Here is a 17,444-nt window from a genome sequence, read left to right on the forward strand (position 1 = left end):
AAAAAAATACTAAAACTGTTACCAAAATTTAAAGAAAAAACTGTGTATTTGATGACCACAGTAAGCTATATAGCCCCAGCTAGGTACTATTTTATAGTATGTTCATTCTATTCACTGAGGTTTATGCCTAAAGTCAGACATGGGGTCTTGTGTATGTATGTATCAGCTGTGCTTGCTATTGCAAATATTTAGACAAACTAAGTTCATTAGCAAATCAATTAAATGGTGGGGGAAAGACATAGAAAGCAATCATGGATACCAGAGACAATGGGAGGAGGGTGGAACATGGCAGAGGGTTAGGGATAGGGAATCAAGGATGGCAAAAAAAAAAGCAAAATGTACAAGACATAAGAAATGGAAAATTGTTTGTTGATAACATGTATGTTGATATGCTTGATTGAGCCAACAGACAGTGTATTTTGGATGGAAAATTCATTTTGTATACTGTAATGATGTATAGCGTATTAATGCTAAAAAAAGAAAAAATAATTAATAAAAAAATGAGAAAAAAAATAAAATAAATTTAAAAATTAGAAGCAGTTGCCATTTTTATTTTTTTAAGAAACAAAAAAGTCCCTTAAACTAGGACTGAATATTTTAAGTCATTCTTCTGACCACTTGTACATTTTTTAACTTAATTGGACTACAGCTGCTCTGATAATTTAAGAATAATTAGGATAAAAGAGAGATCCTAGTGAAAGAATTGTTCCAGAACTCCTTTTCCAACTTTAACTATTTAAAAAAGGTAGGATGACATAAAGGACTAGCTGTGTCTACATCACCAATGTAAAGAAAAAAGGATTGCACATAATAGAATCTTGTTCAACCAGAATATATAATCTCAGCAATATTCCTGTTCTGCTGTGTGGAAAATACATAATTTGTCTATAGAGACAACTCTAGCTTTCGATTCTAAATATACCTATGATTTTACAAATAAAGTAAACAGAAGTCTTAATTCATTAAAATGCATGATCAATGTTTTCTATTCTTTGGAGTAAGAGAACCAATATAACAATAGTGAATGTTACAACATTGAAGTTCATATATCAGAGTCCTCAGAAAGCAGGGGCTTAGCTCAATTTACATTGCAATAAATTATCTCAATATTAACTTATTTAACATAGCCCATACACCACACACTGTGTCTAGGAATGGGGACATGGTGTGGATAACACAGATCAGATCTTTGTCGTGGTGACATTTACAAGGCACTCTTTTTCAGTGCATGCATTTTAATGTGGCATATGCAGGCTATGATTAATTGTTTACTGAATGACTCAAAGAGTTGTCCTCAAAAGGAAGACCTGGCTAGAAATTCCTACGTGTCTTTTTCCTAAAGCAGTGGGTCTCAGACTTCAATCATCTGTCTCTGTCTCTCTCTATCTGTCTGGTGAGCGCACATGACCTACAGCAAAAAACTCTCCAAAAAAAAAAAAGAAGTTCTTAGGTGATTTGATGCTGCTGGTCTGGAACATACACCTCCCCCTTTTTTTTTAACCATAGGGCATGTGTGCTCACCAGAGAGAGATAAAGAGAGGGAATGTGAGAAATCACCCCCTAGGGGGATGACCATGCCTCAATCCCTTCTCCTTCATTTTCCTCCTGGGATTTTGGGCATGCCCATACATTCGTTCAGTGTGTTTCAAATCACCAGGTCTGGGATTTAAACTGTGGTTCACTATGTTCACCACTAGGCCACCTGCTGGCCCTAGAGAATACACTTGGAGGACTATTTTCCTAAGTGTAAGCAAAAGCACAAAACTTCACCTTACATTAATTTACATGTCCTTTGAGCTTGTAATGGGGAGAATATCATGAGGGTACCTCAAAAAAAAAATGGAATTAATTGGAATGGAATAGTAGTACTAGTTTATTTTGGTTCAAAAAGGTTTGAAATCCAAGTATAGTTTTTTCATAATTCCTTTGAGGGCTTATTTATTTATTTATTTGAGAGAGATTCTACCATAGGGCACATGTACTTGCCAGAGAGACAGAAAGTGAGAAATCACCTCCTAGGGATGATGGTCATACAACAATCTCTTCTCCTCCATTCTCCTCTCAGGACTTTGGACATGCACACACAGGCATCTGGCGTGAGTTCAAGCCACCAGGTCTAGGACTCGAACTACTGTCGACTACATGGGAGTCCAGCGATGTAACCATTATGCCATCTGCTGGTCCTTCCCATGAGTGTTGTAGACACCTCTTCTAGTCAGGAAGTCTCACCAGAGACAAGGCCCACCAAGAGCCTGGGCTCTGTAAATGACCTTGAGGCGCTGACTCCCACATGGCTGACCTCCTTTCAGAACCTGGGCAATTTAAGGTTGGTGCTGATGTCTGCAAGAACATGAAATTTAACAAAATAACTAGCAATTTACAGAATATGAAAGAGAAATCAGCCACACAGAGAGCTTGTTTAAGTACAATTTGCAGTGTGCTGTGCTGGCAGAAGGAGGCCAGTTCACAGAACTGTGTGCCATAAGATTTTGCCAACGCCTTAGCTGGAATCTGTGCTTCTAAATTAAAGCACAGAAGGGACATTTACCAACTTCCACAGAGTGGGATTTTCTACTGAAAAAATAATTTTACAAACATTGTTTTATGAAAAGTTCCCACACTGACATTCTTCAGGAATAAGTTGTATAATGCATATTCCATTAATCTAAAAATATTTGGAACTTTACGATTGGTCATCCACATTCCCTTGACTGAGTTACCGTTTTGCCCTTTTAAAAAATGGCATTCCCCCCCGTCCCCCCTCCCCCAGGTTGAAGGAGACATGTGAAGTCTAGTAATCCGGCCAAGGAATCTCTTCTATCACTAGCCACCACTCAGCAAGTAAGTCAGCTCTCACTGAATTCGAGGCAACAGCTCCAGGCAACAGTCTACCACTGCTGGGGAGAAATAAGGTGCTTCTTACATTTGGGATTTTAAGGTATCCTTGGAAACCTCTGAAAAATTACATTAAAGTACACGACTGGACTTCAGTCAACCCTGCATCTCCTTCCTTCCTTTTTAGTAATTAAAATGCAGAAATAACCTTTTCCCAGAAGACTGTCTCTTATAAAGTAAAGTGACCATGTCTCTCTCGTTTACTTGAATTCTTAAAGTAATTGCTAATAGTTCCCAGTTTGGACAATTGATTATAAGGTTTTTTTATTGTCATTGTTGCCAGAGGTTGTGTGCCCTCACCAGAGAGAGACAGAAGTCTGAGAGAGAGAGATAGAGAGAGAGAGAGAGATATATAGAGAGAAAGCACTTGCCAATGGAGCATGGTCACTCTACAATCCATTTTCCATCCTCTCAGGATTTGGGACACACACACACACACACACGCCCCATGTGTTTTTCAAGCCACCAGGGTGGGATGTGAACTGTGATTACCCATGGGACCAGCCCATAACCACTAGACTATGGGGTAGGCCCATAAAGATACAAGGCAGCCTCTCTCTTTTCTTTTTCTTTCAGGTTTTTCCATAGGTGTATGTGTTTGCCAGAGAGAGAGAGAGAAAAAAAAAAGTGAGAAATCACAGGGGGTGAGTTCTCTTCTCCATTCTCCTTCTCTGTTCTCCTCCTGGGATTCTGGGCACGCATGTACATATGCCCAGCATGATTTTCAAGCTTCCAAGTACAGGACTCAAACTGCAATAGGCCATGTGGGAGTCCAGTGCCTTGACCACCATGCCATCCGCTAGCCCCCAAGGCAGTCTTTCAAGAAACTTTTGTCTTCCTTTGAGGAAGTACTCTTGTTATATATTCATCCCACTAAAAAGTTCTGTGTGGAATTAAGCACTCTCTCTACTTCTGTACATTTTGGTCTTAGTTCAAGTTTTTGGAATCAAAAAGAACAAGTCTCTTGATGGACAGTTTTCAGATGTTTAAAGATATTATCATCTTGTCAGAAGTCAGCAAATTTTTCCTATAAAAGGCCAGATATTAAGGATTTTATTCAGGTTTTGTGGGTTATATGGTCTGTATTAATACTCAACTCTGCCATTGTAGCTGGAAAATGACCATAGACAAAATGTAAGCAAACATTGCAGCTATGCTATTTGTAAAACCGGGTGGTGGCCCTAAGGGCCCCAGTTGACTGACCTCTGACATGGAGAAAAAGGGGAAGACAGAGAAATATGACTAAATCAAAAGAATCAATAAACTATTAGAACTAAAGTGATATTTTGCTAAGCTTGCAAGATCGTGAATCATTTATAAGAATAAAACCATGTGCATATAATCAGCAACAACTAATTAGAGATTATGGTTAAAAATAAGATGCCATTTATAATAACAATACATTTTATAGGAAAACTATCAATTAGTTAAGATATCTGGATTTCTATGGAGGAAAAAAAAATTTTATTTGCCAAAACTGTCAACAGGAAAGATTTGGACCATGGGAGGGAGTTTGCTGACCCTTAGTTTAAACAAATACTGTGCCCACTGCCTTGGTTTTTCTTCTTTTTTTTTTTTTTCCTCTTCCCTCTTAGGTTGTCCAACTCTTTCTGAAAGCTTGAGCTGATTCCCAAGACCAAGCCAAATTTCCTCACCCTCAAGTGATGATTATACACATAATTTCACAGTACCCTTCATTGCTCTGTGATAGTTCTTATCCCAATTGAAATTGAAATGAATCTGCTTTAATTCTCCACTCTGCCCCCAATATGGCACCTCTCCTACCTCAGGCTGCAATTAGACTCATCAGACTATTATCTGTGAGGGCACAAAAAGATTTGCTTCTCTAGTAGAAGTATACAATAGGTACTCAATACCTGTTGTTTAAATATATTATCTAAAGAATGCCCTAAATCAACTTTATTCTGGGCTAGAGAGAGAAAGTGAAAAATGATATACCCCTCTACCAGGGGGATGACCACACCACAATCTTTTCTCCTCCATTCCTCTCTTGGGATTTTGGACATAGGCATGCACATGTGTTGGGCATGATTTTCAAACTGCCAGGTGCAGAACTCAAACTGTCATTACCCTTTTGAGAATCCAGCACCTTAATTACCATGCCACCTGTTGGCCCCTGCATTTCCTTCTTTTATTCCAAATTCCTCTGTGAGTGTTTGGAACTCAATAATTTCAATAAAGAAGGAAACTTTAGAACCTTTGCTAATTTGGAATTCTCTAAGACTGTAGGTTCTCAGGAGCTGAAATTATGTCTTTTTATTTCAAAGTGTATCACACACAATGGGTGCTTAACAGATGCTTCCTAACTGACTAGCCAAATGACTATCAAGACCTTTGGCCCTCATAGGACTGAAATGGAATTGGCTATGCTAGAGGTCTACATCTGACTGCCAAGTTCTTTAGCTTGTCAAACCTTCAAAATATCTGAAGCCATTAAGACTCTATTAAATCAGATTAGCAATGGCAGTTTAGCAAAATATCTCACATCCTTTAGTCATTTAGATGTTCTCCTTATAAAACATGTTTTACGCCCACAGATCCTCAACTGTGATGTTGTTAGAGAATTAAAAACAAGACATGATTGCTGTGACAAAGCTGCACAAAAGTTGCAATTAGAAGTGAGAGTAAAACAGAGCAAAGTGTTTTGGTATAAAGTCTAGATCTTTGGTAATATAAAATTATGTCTAAATGGAGAGCCAAGCTCTGCCTATTGTCAGTCTAAATGTTAGGTCATCCTCAACAAAAGGTGGTAGATCCAAGTCAATAAGCAAAAAGAGATCCTCTTACTGTGTTTTGATCTAAACAGTATGTTAAGTCAGTGGCCTACAAATAAAGCTGATCTATTTGTGAAGACAGAAGTGGTTGTTAATGTCCCCTTGAGGATCTAATCTAGTTTGGGCAATATTAAAAAATGAACAGATGGCAGGATCAAAATGGAGGGTATGTGACATCACTGTGTCAACAATGTTCTAGACTATTCTAGTTTTCTCTCTTTTTTTTTTTTTTCTCTCTCTCTCTCTTTTATTTTCCTTTGGTCTTAAGTTTGTAATTTTGAGGGGAATGTGATCTTCTGAGCCAATAGGCTTAATGATCCCAGTGGGGAAGGCTCATCAAATGGCTCACTGTGGCTTGAAAAAGTGAATGCACTTCATTTTGTGCCAGGATTGTTTGTCAGCACTGGGAAGAAATGTGAATCCAATGAATAGCATCTGTCTGTTGTGTTGGGTTTGATTTTATCTGGCCTAAATACTGAGATGGGAGTAAAGTAAACTAGAAAGTTGTGACTGTCATCTCAGAAGACAACCAGAAGGAACCTTAGACATAACTTACAATAATTCACTCACTTGTGTAGCTAAGAAAACTAAGGTCCAAGAAAATGGTATGATTTGTCTCCTGTGTGCTGGTGCTAGATCTAGGACTACACCTGGTATTCCATTACTTCCTTCCCTCGCCTTTTGTTCCCGTACCTGTTCAACACATCTATTTCTGTCCCTCTTCAGATTGCTCTGAAACTGCAGGATGCTGAGGTCATCAGCCAGTCTGTTTTCCATTAGATTAAAACTTGATTTAAGGTGAGTAGATTAAATGCTTAGATGCTGACCATGTTCAATGCTTTCATGGCTAAAAAAGTTAGGCTGGGGAAAATGGGTGAAGACTTAACATATGGTTGGTTATTTTTATTTTGGTTATATTTGAGAGCATGAATATTTTAATTTTACATATAAGTATGATAATATTCAGAAAAGTGAAGCTTATATGTTAGCCTCCATAGACAGTATATCTAGTGTATTAGATGTCCTTAGACCCAACAATGTATGTGTGGGGACTTTGAAAAGCTTGTGGAAAAATGAAATTAAAGTACATGTTTATTTTGGTGCAAAAAATTCATAATCCACACATAATTTATTCATAATATTCATTTTCCATGAACTTTTTGAAGGTAGTCCCATCCATCTATATGGGGATGAGAAAAGTGAGCAGAGAGAAAATTTCAAACTCTAAGATAGGATAAATATATTGTTCTCTACTCCCTAGTATCCCCTCCTTGTAGCATTCTAATCAGGGACAATATTTAAAAATATTTAACAATCCATATTTAAAACTTTCCATCAGACAGACAAAAAGTGTAAACTGCTTAACATTCATCTTGGTTCTAATAAGCCAAAGAATTCCCAAACAAATCTGTAGCTAGTCTCAAGAAAAATACAGAAGAACAGGCAAAAGCCAAACAATGATTTTTCTTGCTTAGTTGTATACCTGTGTATGTCATGTACATAAATATTCTTGTAGACATTATCTCATTTCCCCAAGACTATTCTAATCTCTTAATTACTTGCACTTTTAGCCATTTTAGAGGGACTCAAGGGTAGTTTCTAAAGACATAAGAAATGGCCATCACAATTTTCATCTAAGTTCTTCATTTCTTTAATAGTTACATTATACACATGCTCTAGCGTCCTTGCTTATGGGAACTTAGGGGCAATTCTTTGAGATTTGTGTAGGAAACCCATAATAGAGAAACTTTATCATTAATAACCAGAAATTGGGTTAATATTGACACTGGATTAATACTTAAAGCAATAATAACTATGATATACTTTTCCCAATTATAATCTCTTCCTTTCATGATACCTAAGTAATAGTTGCATTTTCCCACATAAAAGTCTTTTTTATTTTTTCAAAGATTTAAAAAGTCTACAGAAATAACTAAAAACTCTAATATAAAATGTCCTCAAATCTGACAACTTTCAATTGTATATTTCCTAGAGTTGAGTACTGCAGAATAACAATTTTTCCCTAGAATTCCCAATATAAAATTTTCAAAAATCATAAAGAAGGGCCAGCCAGTAGCACAGTGGTTAAGACAGCTGGATCCCACACGGTCAGCTATTTGGTTGGAGTCTCAGACCCTGGGGTGAATTCTCAATTTCTCTCTCTCTCTCTTTTTCTCTCCAGTGAGCATACATGCTCTATAGCAAAAACAAAACAAAACAAATGGCACACAGAAGAGTAACATCAATAACTTTCTTGCCTGGCTAGCCCCAGACCTAATGGTTAAGGAAGCTGGATCCTACAGGACTAACTGGTTTGAGTCCCAGCTCCAGTGACTTCAGGAATACACTAGATGTGTTCTATGCCCAAAATTTCAACAGGGTAGAGGAATGAAAACTAGAGTGTGGTGTGACCATGCCCCATGGGGAATGCTTTCCTGTCTCTCTCTGTCACGCTCTGGTGAGTGTATGTACCTTCTAGCAATAAAATATATACATATATTTCATTATATAAAATAAATCAGGAAATATATAAAAATAACTTATCTAAAATATGCTCAATAAATAATATTTTTTAAAAAAAATTATAGTAGTGTATATTGGGTTGTTGGAAAAGTCATAATGCATTTTTGCATAGAAAAACACATCATGGGGGCCCACATGTAGCAAGGTGGTTAAGGGTATTGGACTCACACGTGGCTGAGAGTGGTTCGAGTACAGGACTTAGTGGCTTGCTTTTTCACTTTCTCTCTCCTCTCTCTCTCTCTCTCTCTTGCTCTGTCCCTCTCTGGTCAAATTAAAAATAAATAAATAAAGTTAAATAAAATAATTCTTTTTTTAAGAAAAGAAAAACACATCAAGACCTTTCTAACAATCCAATAGATCATATTATTCTTGTTTGATTTTTTTTTAAATTTTCTTTTTGTTTTTGTTTGTTTTTGTTTCTTTTCTTCATATGAGAAAGATAAAGGGAGAGTCTAAGACAAATATTTTTGATAGGGTTTCACAGTATGATCTTCCTGCCCCACCTCCCAATTAGCTCAAATTACAGGTATGTTCAATTGGCCCAAGAATTGAACTTGGGCCTCTAATGCAGTTTTCAGCCTCCCAAGTAGTGGCATTAGCTGTGTGCCACCATGACTGACCTACCTTTGTTTTTTCTTTTTTTAGAGATATTTTCACTATAAAGCACATGTGCTCACTGGAAAGAGACAGAGACAGAGAGACAAAACACAAGATCCCAGGGGAGATGGCCATGCTGCAATCCCTTTTCCTCCATTCTCCTCTTAGGATTTTGGGCATACATGCACATATGCCCAATGTGAATTTTAAACTACCGGGTCTAGGACTTGAACTGCAGTCAACTACATAGGAGACCAACAACATAACCATTATGCCATTTGCTGGTCCCCTATCTTTACTTTTTAAAATACAGGGACCAGCAGATGGTGTGGCGGTTAAGGCACTGAATTCCCAGATGGTTGATTGCAATTTGAGCCCCAGAACTGGCTTGAAAATCACTCTGGGCATGTGTAAGGGTATATCCAAAATCCCAAGAGAAGACTGCAGGAGAAGGGATTGCAGTGTGATCATTCCCCTGGGTGGGGAGGAGGATTACTCACTTTGTCTGTCTCTGCCTTTGTCTTTCTCTGGCAAGCACACACACCCTATGGCAAAAACATTTAAAATATATGTATGTTTATAATATACACATACATATATGTAGCTAATGGCAGAGAAAGGTGGAGTAATACTCTCTAAAAATGCTAACTGTATTAAAACTTTAAAGTGTTTAAATTTGTTTAATAAAATTTTAAAATCTATTTCTTTTTTTTTGCTTCTTCATATTTTTTCATTTCTACAATGACCATATATTTTTCAAATATTTAGAATAATGCTCAGGCAAGGATAGTTTATTGGACCTAGAATGCTCTTAGAGATCATCTAACTGTGTACTTTTATTTTTGGGGGTAAAGAAGGGAATTGAACACCAGAGAAGTAAGGCAAGACAGCATCAGGACAGAGTACTGGTCCCTGTCACATTCTATTGAACTGAGGTTCAGAAAAAAGCTACTTGGGACTCTAGATTCACGTACTTTAAAAAAAAAGTGTTTTTTTTTTTTTTTTTTTTTTGAGAGGTTTTTGCTATAGGGTGTGTGCGCTCACCAGACAGGCAGAGAGAGACAGAGAGATAGAAAGTGAGAAATCACCCCCCAGAGGAGATGGCCACGCTGCAATCCCTCCTCCTCCATTCTTCTCTCAGGATCTTGGGCACGCATGCACACGTGCCCAGCGTGAGTTTTAAGCCACCGGGTGCGGGGTGTGAACCGCAGTCGGCTACATGGGAGTCCAATGACATAGCCATTATGCTAACTGCTGGTTCCAAAAATTATTTACTAGAGGGCATGCACATTCTTTGGAGAGAGACAGAGAAAAAGAGAGTAGGAAAGTGAGGCAGCACCGTGTAGGGGAAGGTGGCCATGCTGCAATCCACAATCCCTTCTTTCTCATCCTCCTTTTGGGATTTTGGGCATGGATGCAGATGCGTTTTGCATGATTTTCAAGCTCCTGGATCTGGAACTTAACCTTGGAGTAGGCTATGTGGGATCCAGCCACCTTAACCTCCTGCTGGCTCTGAGGTTACTCTTATATCTTGTCATTTTTTCAAAGCACGTTATATGTAATTTAACACAAGAAAAATCTTTCTGAGGCAGATAGTGCTGTCCCTATTTTACTGATCAGAAAACAAAGCACACTGAGCTTAAACTGACACTTCCAAATTCACGTGGCTAATAAACGCTAGGGTTATAGATTCTACCCAGAGGGCCTGGCTCCAGGTTCCTCCTAGCTGGTCTCCAAATCACCCAGCTCTACGTTTGAATCATGATCTGAGGTATAGGAAGGGGTGAGCCATGTGAAGAGCTAGAAAAAGGGGGAAAGCAACGAGGTCTTGCAGAATTGTAGTATGCCAGTGGTGAATACGGTCAGCAGGAGGACATGGGACACATCACACCTGACTACTATCAGGATCTGAGCTGGGGTTCACCGTTCACTCTGTATGACTCATCATGACCTTTTGGGCTGAAAACAATTCATCATAATTTAGGGACCAACAGATGGCATAGCAGTTACATCACTGAACTCCCACATGGCTAACTGTGGTTCAAGTCCCCGACCTAATGGCTTGAAACTCTCACTGGGTATGTGTGCGTGCATGCCCAACATCCCAGGAAGAGAATAGAGAAGGGATTCGGCATGGCCATCCCCCCTGGGGGGTGATTTCTTACTTTCCTTCTCATTGTGTCTGCCTCTCTTCTCTCTCTTCAGTGATCACAGGTTCCCTAAGGCAAAAACATCTAAAATAAATAAATAAACATGAATAAATAGAAATAAATCATAGTTCAGAACTGCTTAGCTGAAATTAAAAAAAAAAAAAATAACCTCAATATTGGGGACATCTAGTTCACTAAGCAACATCTTCTCTTAGCGAGGGAAATGACCAGCATGCCAATTAGTTCAGGTCAGGCTTCACCCTTGCTTTGTTTATTCCCATGTTTAAGGCAGAGGGAGGATGTGAAAGTTTGAGTGCTCTTCAATGATCAAAACAATCGTCCAAATTCTATACTCACTTTCCACTTACCAGTCTAACATGCAGTAACTGAATACTAGATCTCACGGGCTGATCATTTCATTGATTTTACTTTCAGAGAATAGAGTTTAACAAGAATGTCTTTATTTTGCAATCTTTTCTTGATTTATATTTCCCCTTTTCTCTCACCTCTAGACAAGAGCTAATTAAATAACCTATTTTGCGCTTAGTAATATAGTTCGAGTATCCATTTTATGTTCTTCAGTTTAAATGGGAAAGACATTATGATTTTTCACCATACAACTTTCATGGAAATTAAGAATGAATGGGCATTAAGTGGCTGAAGAATGAGATCCTTAGTCTGTTAATTTTGTGATAAAATATTCTAATACAAAACATTTTTCAAGTCTATGAAGATACAGTAGACAAGTTGAGATAAATCTTAAAGTCAAGCAAAAGGCAGAGTTGCCGACATAAGATGTATATGAGTTCTAGAGTTCTTGAGTTCTTGGACTTTTAATTTTCTTTTTCTAAATAATTATTTATTTAATTTTGTTTATTATTATTACTATTACTATTGTTATTATTTTTAAATTTGCTATAGGGAACATACACCCACCAGAGAGAAATAGAAAGAGAAGGAGAGAAAGAGAGAAAGTAAGCCACCATGTCTGGGACTTGAACCATGGTCAACCACGTGCAAGTCCAGAGCCCTATCCACCACACTACCTTCTGGCCCCTCTTGGACTTTAAAAAAGGTTTATTTCTTCCATGAGAAAAAATGGAGAGAGGAAGATGGATATCCCCAAAGGGTCTTCATGCCACAGGCCAGCCCCGTGGCCAGCCAGCTAGAATTACAGGCACTGAAGTGCACCTGGAGTACTCAGGGAAACCTTGAGACGTGAACCTGGGATCTTCCCATGTGGTCTCAGCATCATGGGGCATTGCATAACTACTCAGCCCCTGCGGTCAGTCCCTGGATTTTTGTTCTTTCTTTCTGAAGCAGCAGTTCTGTGTGACGCTGTCCTCAGATGTCTTAGTGCATCAAAGTCAATATTTCATTACATCTGTGACTTGACACCAAAATGATAACAGCACTGAATGGACATTTTGGCATAAGTGTGTGTTCTGTATAGAGGCCAGAGAGGTTGCATTGTAAAATGACTTCTTACAAAATGCCACTGGAGCACATCTTTGGAAAGTTTCTTCATCTTTAGGTCTGAAGAAATGGCACTCATAACTTTTGACAGAACTGGTACCTTGCTTGCTTTTCTCTATAAACTGATAAAGAGTTTTCAATTTTATTTAATATAATGCAGTTCAAGTCATCATATTAACATTTGCCTGTGGCAAGCACTGTGCTGGGGTCTAGAACAAAGCCGTGTGAAAGGTATGCTCTTTGCATGATCATAATGTTAGCAAGGTGGGGGAGGAAAGCTGATGAGTAAATAGGAACAGATTAGATGCATGTGTGATAGAGAGGTAGACAAAAAGGCACAAAGCAAATCATTCTTCTTGTTGCCAAGAAATATTTTTTGTTTTGCTTTACAAATAAGATCTAAAATAATAATCTTGATTTTTTCCTTACAAACCTGTCCAGGAAAACCATTTTAGTAAGTGGTACTGCTATCCACACAGGTGTTATCCAGAAACCTGCATCGTCCTCATTTTTCTCTTCCCCCGCCTCCCACATCCAATGCATCAGCAAGTCCTATCAGCTTTACCTGCAAAGTAAATCCTGAATCCATCTCTCTCCTTCTCTCTGTTATTTCCTAGTTCAAGACACCAATATTTCCTGACTGAATTACTGCAATGATACTCTGACTAAACTTCCATTTCCACTCTTGGTGTTTTGTTTGTTTGTTTTTGAGAGGTTTTGGCTATAGGGTACGTGCGCTTACCAGAAAGACAAAAAGAGACAGAGAGACAGAAAGCAAGAAATCCCCCCCCCAGGGGGGATGGCCACACCACAATCCCTTCTCCTCCATTGTCCTCTCGGGATCTTGGGCACACACACACACACACACACACACCTGGCACGAGTTTAAGCCACCGGGCCCTGGACTCGAACCACAGTCGACTACATGGGAGTCCAGCGACAGCCATTATGCTAACTGCTGGTCCTGCCCAGTCTTGGTTTTTCAAAGTCCATCTTCCACATTACAGGTAAGCAATCTTTTTTTCAAAAACAAATTGCTTTCTGTACTGGGTGGTGGCACATTGGTAATGCAGCTAGACCCACGTAGGAAGGTCTTGGGTTTGTGTCTCAGGGCTTCTCTGTGTACACTGAACAGAGGAGTGTGCCCATGATCTGGGCTGGCTGGGACTGGGGGTGAGTCATGCCATGGGGATCATGTTGGGGATACCCCCTGTCTCTCTATGTCTCTCACTTATGAAGGAAATACATAAAACTTAAAAATAAAAAAGAATCACAATTCACTTTCTTACATACAATCTTCTAGTAGCTTCTCATTGCACTAGAAGGTAAAAAGTCCAGTCTCTCTACAGTGTCTGTGATTTAGCCCTTGGCTTCTTTCCAACCTCAACTCCAACCACTGCTCACTGCACTCCAACCGTGCTCACGTGCTTTTTTTTCTGTGCACGTGGCTAGTGTACTAGTGTTTTTTTCAGGCTTTAGGATCCTTCCATGTGATGTTACCTCAACCTGACCTGCTCCTCCCTCACATCTTCTCAAGACCGACTTCTCATTTTCCAGATCTCAGCTATGTTCCCTCCTTAGAATGGTTTTCTATTGCGACCCCGTCAAAAGTAGACATCAACCCCACAGTCTCCTGTTTCATCACATAGATTTATTTATTATCATTTAAAATAGCCTATCTGGGTTTTCCTGTTTATTTGTTTCCTTGGGTATTTCCCAGGACAGTGTGTGTGCCATGAGATGGGGTCTTGTCTTCCTTGGTTACTGGCACCCAGGGTGGTAGCTGTAATACAGCTGCACTGAATAAATACATGTTAAGTGGATGAATAAGTGAATGAATGATTAAAACCTCAGTTTTCTCCTCAAAAATACCATGGTATGGTCTATGCCGTAAGGATGCTCAGACCCTCTCTACAGAGCTAGTTTGTCTATAAATATCCAGTCCTGGAATATTCAGGTTCAGAACTCTCTTGGATACAATGTTGATTGGCAATACAGAGGAAAGAGTAACACACACAAGGAATAGAAATTTGAGACCCTTGGGGCCAGCAGTTGGTGTAGTGGTTAAGGTGCTGAACTCCCACATAGTTGACTGCAGTTTGAGTCTTGGACCTGGCAGCCTAAAACTCATACCAGGCAAGTTACGTGCATGCCCAAAGTCCCAAGAGGAGAATGGAGGAGAGGGGATTGTGGCATGGCCATCCTCCCTGGGGGGTGATTTCTTGCTTTCTCTCTCTGTTTCTCTGGTGAGGCCAAACACACTGTAGCAAAAATCTCTCTATAAAAGAAAGAAAGAAAGAAATCTGAGTCCCAGTCTCAAATTTGACAAGTTTCTCTTTCATAAATTCAGGTTACAGGTGGAATAATGTAATGAAAATGAGCACACCTGAGGGTTTATGGTATCAAGTTCTGGAGCCAGTAAGACATGGACACTGGGTAGAAATCCTGGAGGCATTACATATGCTAGCTACCACTGCTGAAATTATTATATTGGACCTTACTGAGGGACGTAATTGTGTCTCTGTTTTCATTCATTCAGTAAGTATCTATTGAGATTCTTCTTTTTGCCGGATACTATACTAGCTATGGAAAGAAAGCAATGGATACTCCATGTGCTTTTAAAAAGGCAAGCTTATAGGTCCAGTCATAGTGGGCTCCTAATGGTAGATGTGACAACTTAGCAGGCTGAGTAGGACTGCATGCATGACTGGGGATCAATTCCTGGCCCTGCCTAAAAGCCTTTGGTAGTCCTTGCCTATAATTCCAGCTACCTGAAAAAAACAGGAAGATCTCAACATAGTCAGATCTCATTTAAAAACCCAAACTGGGGCCTAACAGGTGGCATGGTGGTTAAGGCATTGGATTCCCACATGGCTCACTGCAGTTTGAGTCCCAGACCTGGCTTGAAATTCATACCAGGCATGTGTGTACTCAAAATCCCAGGAGGAGACTTGGTGTGGGACTGAGGTGTGGCCATTCCCCCTGGGGGGTGATTTCTCACTTTCCCTCTCTCTGTCTCTCTCCAGCAAGCGCACGCATCCTATGGCAAAAGTATGGAAAAAGGAAAGAAAAAAAAGGTGGTAGTGGTGTGTGTGTGTGTGTGTGTGTGTGTGTGTGTGTGTGTGTGTTTGGCGGGGGTAGGGGGAAGCTGTTGAAACTCACTGGTAAATGGGATACACAATGAAAAATTCTTGGAACTACAGTAACTAACTTTACTGGGATTTATAGAGAAAACACCTGATGTTTCATGGTTGGGAAGGGAAAGGACAGGAAGAGATGATTTCCTGGAAGGAGTTAGTTCAGAGGAGCATTCTCAGTTATCCAAATGAAAGGCTGGGACTGAGGCAAAGAAGAGCACTTCAGGGAGTGGGAGCAGCATATATACAAAAACCCAGGGTGTAAAGGCATGGTATTCTAGATTAAGGCTCACAGACTGTCTTTATAAAAGCACATGGGGGGAACCAGCAGTTAGCGTAATAGCTATGTCGCTGGACTCCCACGTAGACGACCGCGGTTCGTGTCCCGGACCCGGTGGCTTAAAACTCACGCCGGGCGCGTGTGCGTGCGTACCCAAGATCCCGAGAGGAGAATGGAGGAGAAGAGATTGCGGCGTGACCATCCCCCCTGGGGGGTGATTTCTCGCTTTCTGTCTCTATGTCTCTCTCTGTCTGTCTGGCGAGCGCATGCGCCCTACAGTGAAAATCTCTAAAAAAAAAAGAAAAAAGCACATGGGGATTTACCATACATTGTTAAGTCATTAGGTAATTAAGGTGAAATTCATTTATGTTTTTGAAATACTTTCATAATAGAGGGGAATTAAAACTTGTCTTAAATGAGTCTCATTTATTTCTGCATTTCATGGTAGAAACTATGACTTTAGAATTATAAATCTAGAGGTTATTTGGATCATTTAAAACTTCTTTCTTGGACATTGAATACTAAATTACATAGAATTGATTAATGAGCTAATTGTTCAATCTTTTACTTCATTCTGCCTGTGTACACAATTTAAGTGGTAGACAAACAAGAAATGGATTCCTTTGTTATTTATATTCACTTAGATCCACATTCTATTTCGGTTCTGATTAGCAATTAAACTTCTAATTAGTTTTCCAAAATGGAGTCACAGGTTTATTTCTCACATAAATGGAGAAAATATGGGTACTAAATGTCAAAGGCATTAAACTTTTCCAAAATTTAATTTTCATGACCAAATTTTGTGTGCCAATAATATAACGTTTAGCAATTTAGCAAAATCCAAATTAACAAATCACTTGGGAAACTCACCATCATTTCTCAATATCAGTGGTGTGGGTGGCCCCAGGACCTTGTGGTTTGTCACAGTATTGGTAACCACACACGTGTAATTCCCAACATCGGATTTTTCTACTTTGGCAATATACAGATTCCCAGTCTCTTGAGAAACAAAGCGGCGATTATCTTGATAAGAAGGGTATTCATTGAAGATCCAAGCATAGCTGAGCTCTGAAAGTAAAAGGAATCAACATTACAAATGTTTTTTGGCCCTAGGAATGCTTCTATATTTATAAAAGAAACAGTCAAGTTAGAAATTCATAGTGTTGTTTAACCATCCATTTTCAGACTGGGAGTAGGCCAGTCAGTGGCATGGTGGTTGAGGTTGAGGTGGCTAGATTCCACATGGCCAACTGTGCAGTTCTAATCTGGACCTGGTAGCTTAAGAAACACATTAGGGACATGTGCATGCATGCCCAAAATCCCAAAAGGAGAAAAGGAGGAGAAAGGACTGTGGTGTGGCCATTTCCAATGATAGAGGTGCTTTCTCACTTTCTCTTTGTCTGTCTCTCTCTCTCTTTGTCTTCCTCTGGTGAGTATATGCACCCTCTAGGAAAAATATAGGTAGGAAGTCATTGCAGTCTCTTAAACATTTTAACAGTATCCATACTGTCAGTTAATAAGGTTTTCTTTGAAAACTAGAAAAGACACTGATAGTTAATGATTAAGAGAGGCCTGACCTCTTTTAAGTCAA

At 39.3% G+C, this 17,444-nt stretch overlaps 1 protein-coding gene across 1 annotated transcript in view; it reads right to left on the reverse strand.

The window, feature by feature from the left end:
* The window catches only part of CNTN4 (contactin 4), a 252,313-nt gene extending 235,398 nt beyond the window's left edge, over positions 1-16,915 (reverse strand). Inside the window, exon 1 of the mRNA XM_006157939.3 lies at positions 16,724-16,915. The gene's annotated coding sequence lies outside the window, so the exon portion shown is untranslated. The remainder of the gene's footprint in view (positions 1-16,723) is intronic.
* Between the last annotated feature and the right edge of the window lie 529 nt (positions 16,916-17,444).

This window comes from Tupaia chinensis, unplaced genomic scaffold (assembly GCF_000334495.1).
Source record: "Tupaia chinensis unplaced genomic scaffold, TupChi_1.0 Scaffold000565_1, whole genome shotgun sequence".
In the NCBI taxonomy this organism is placed as follows: Eukaryota; Metazoa; Chordata; class Mammalia; order Scandentia; family Tupaiidae; genus Tupaia; species Tupaia belangeri.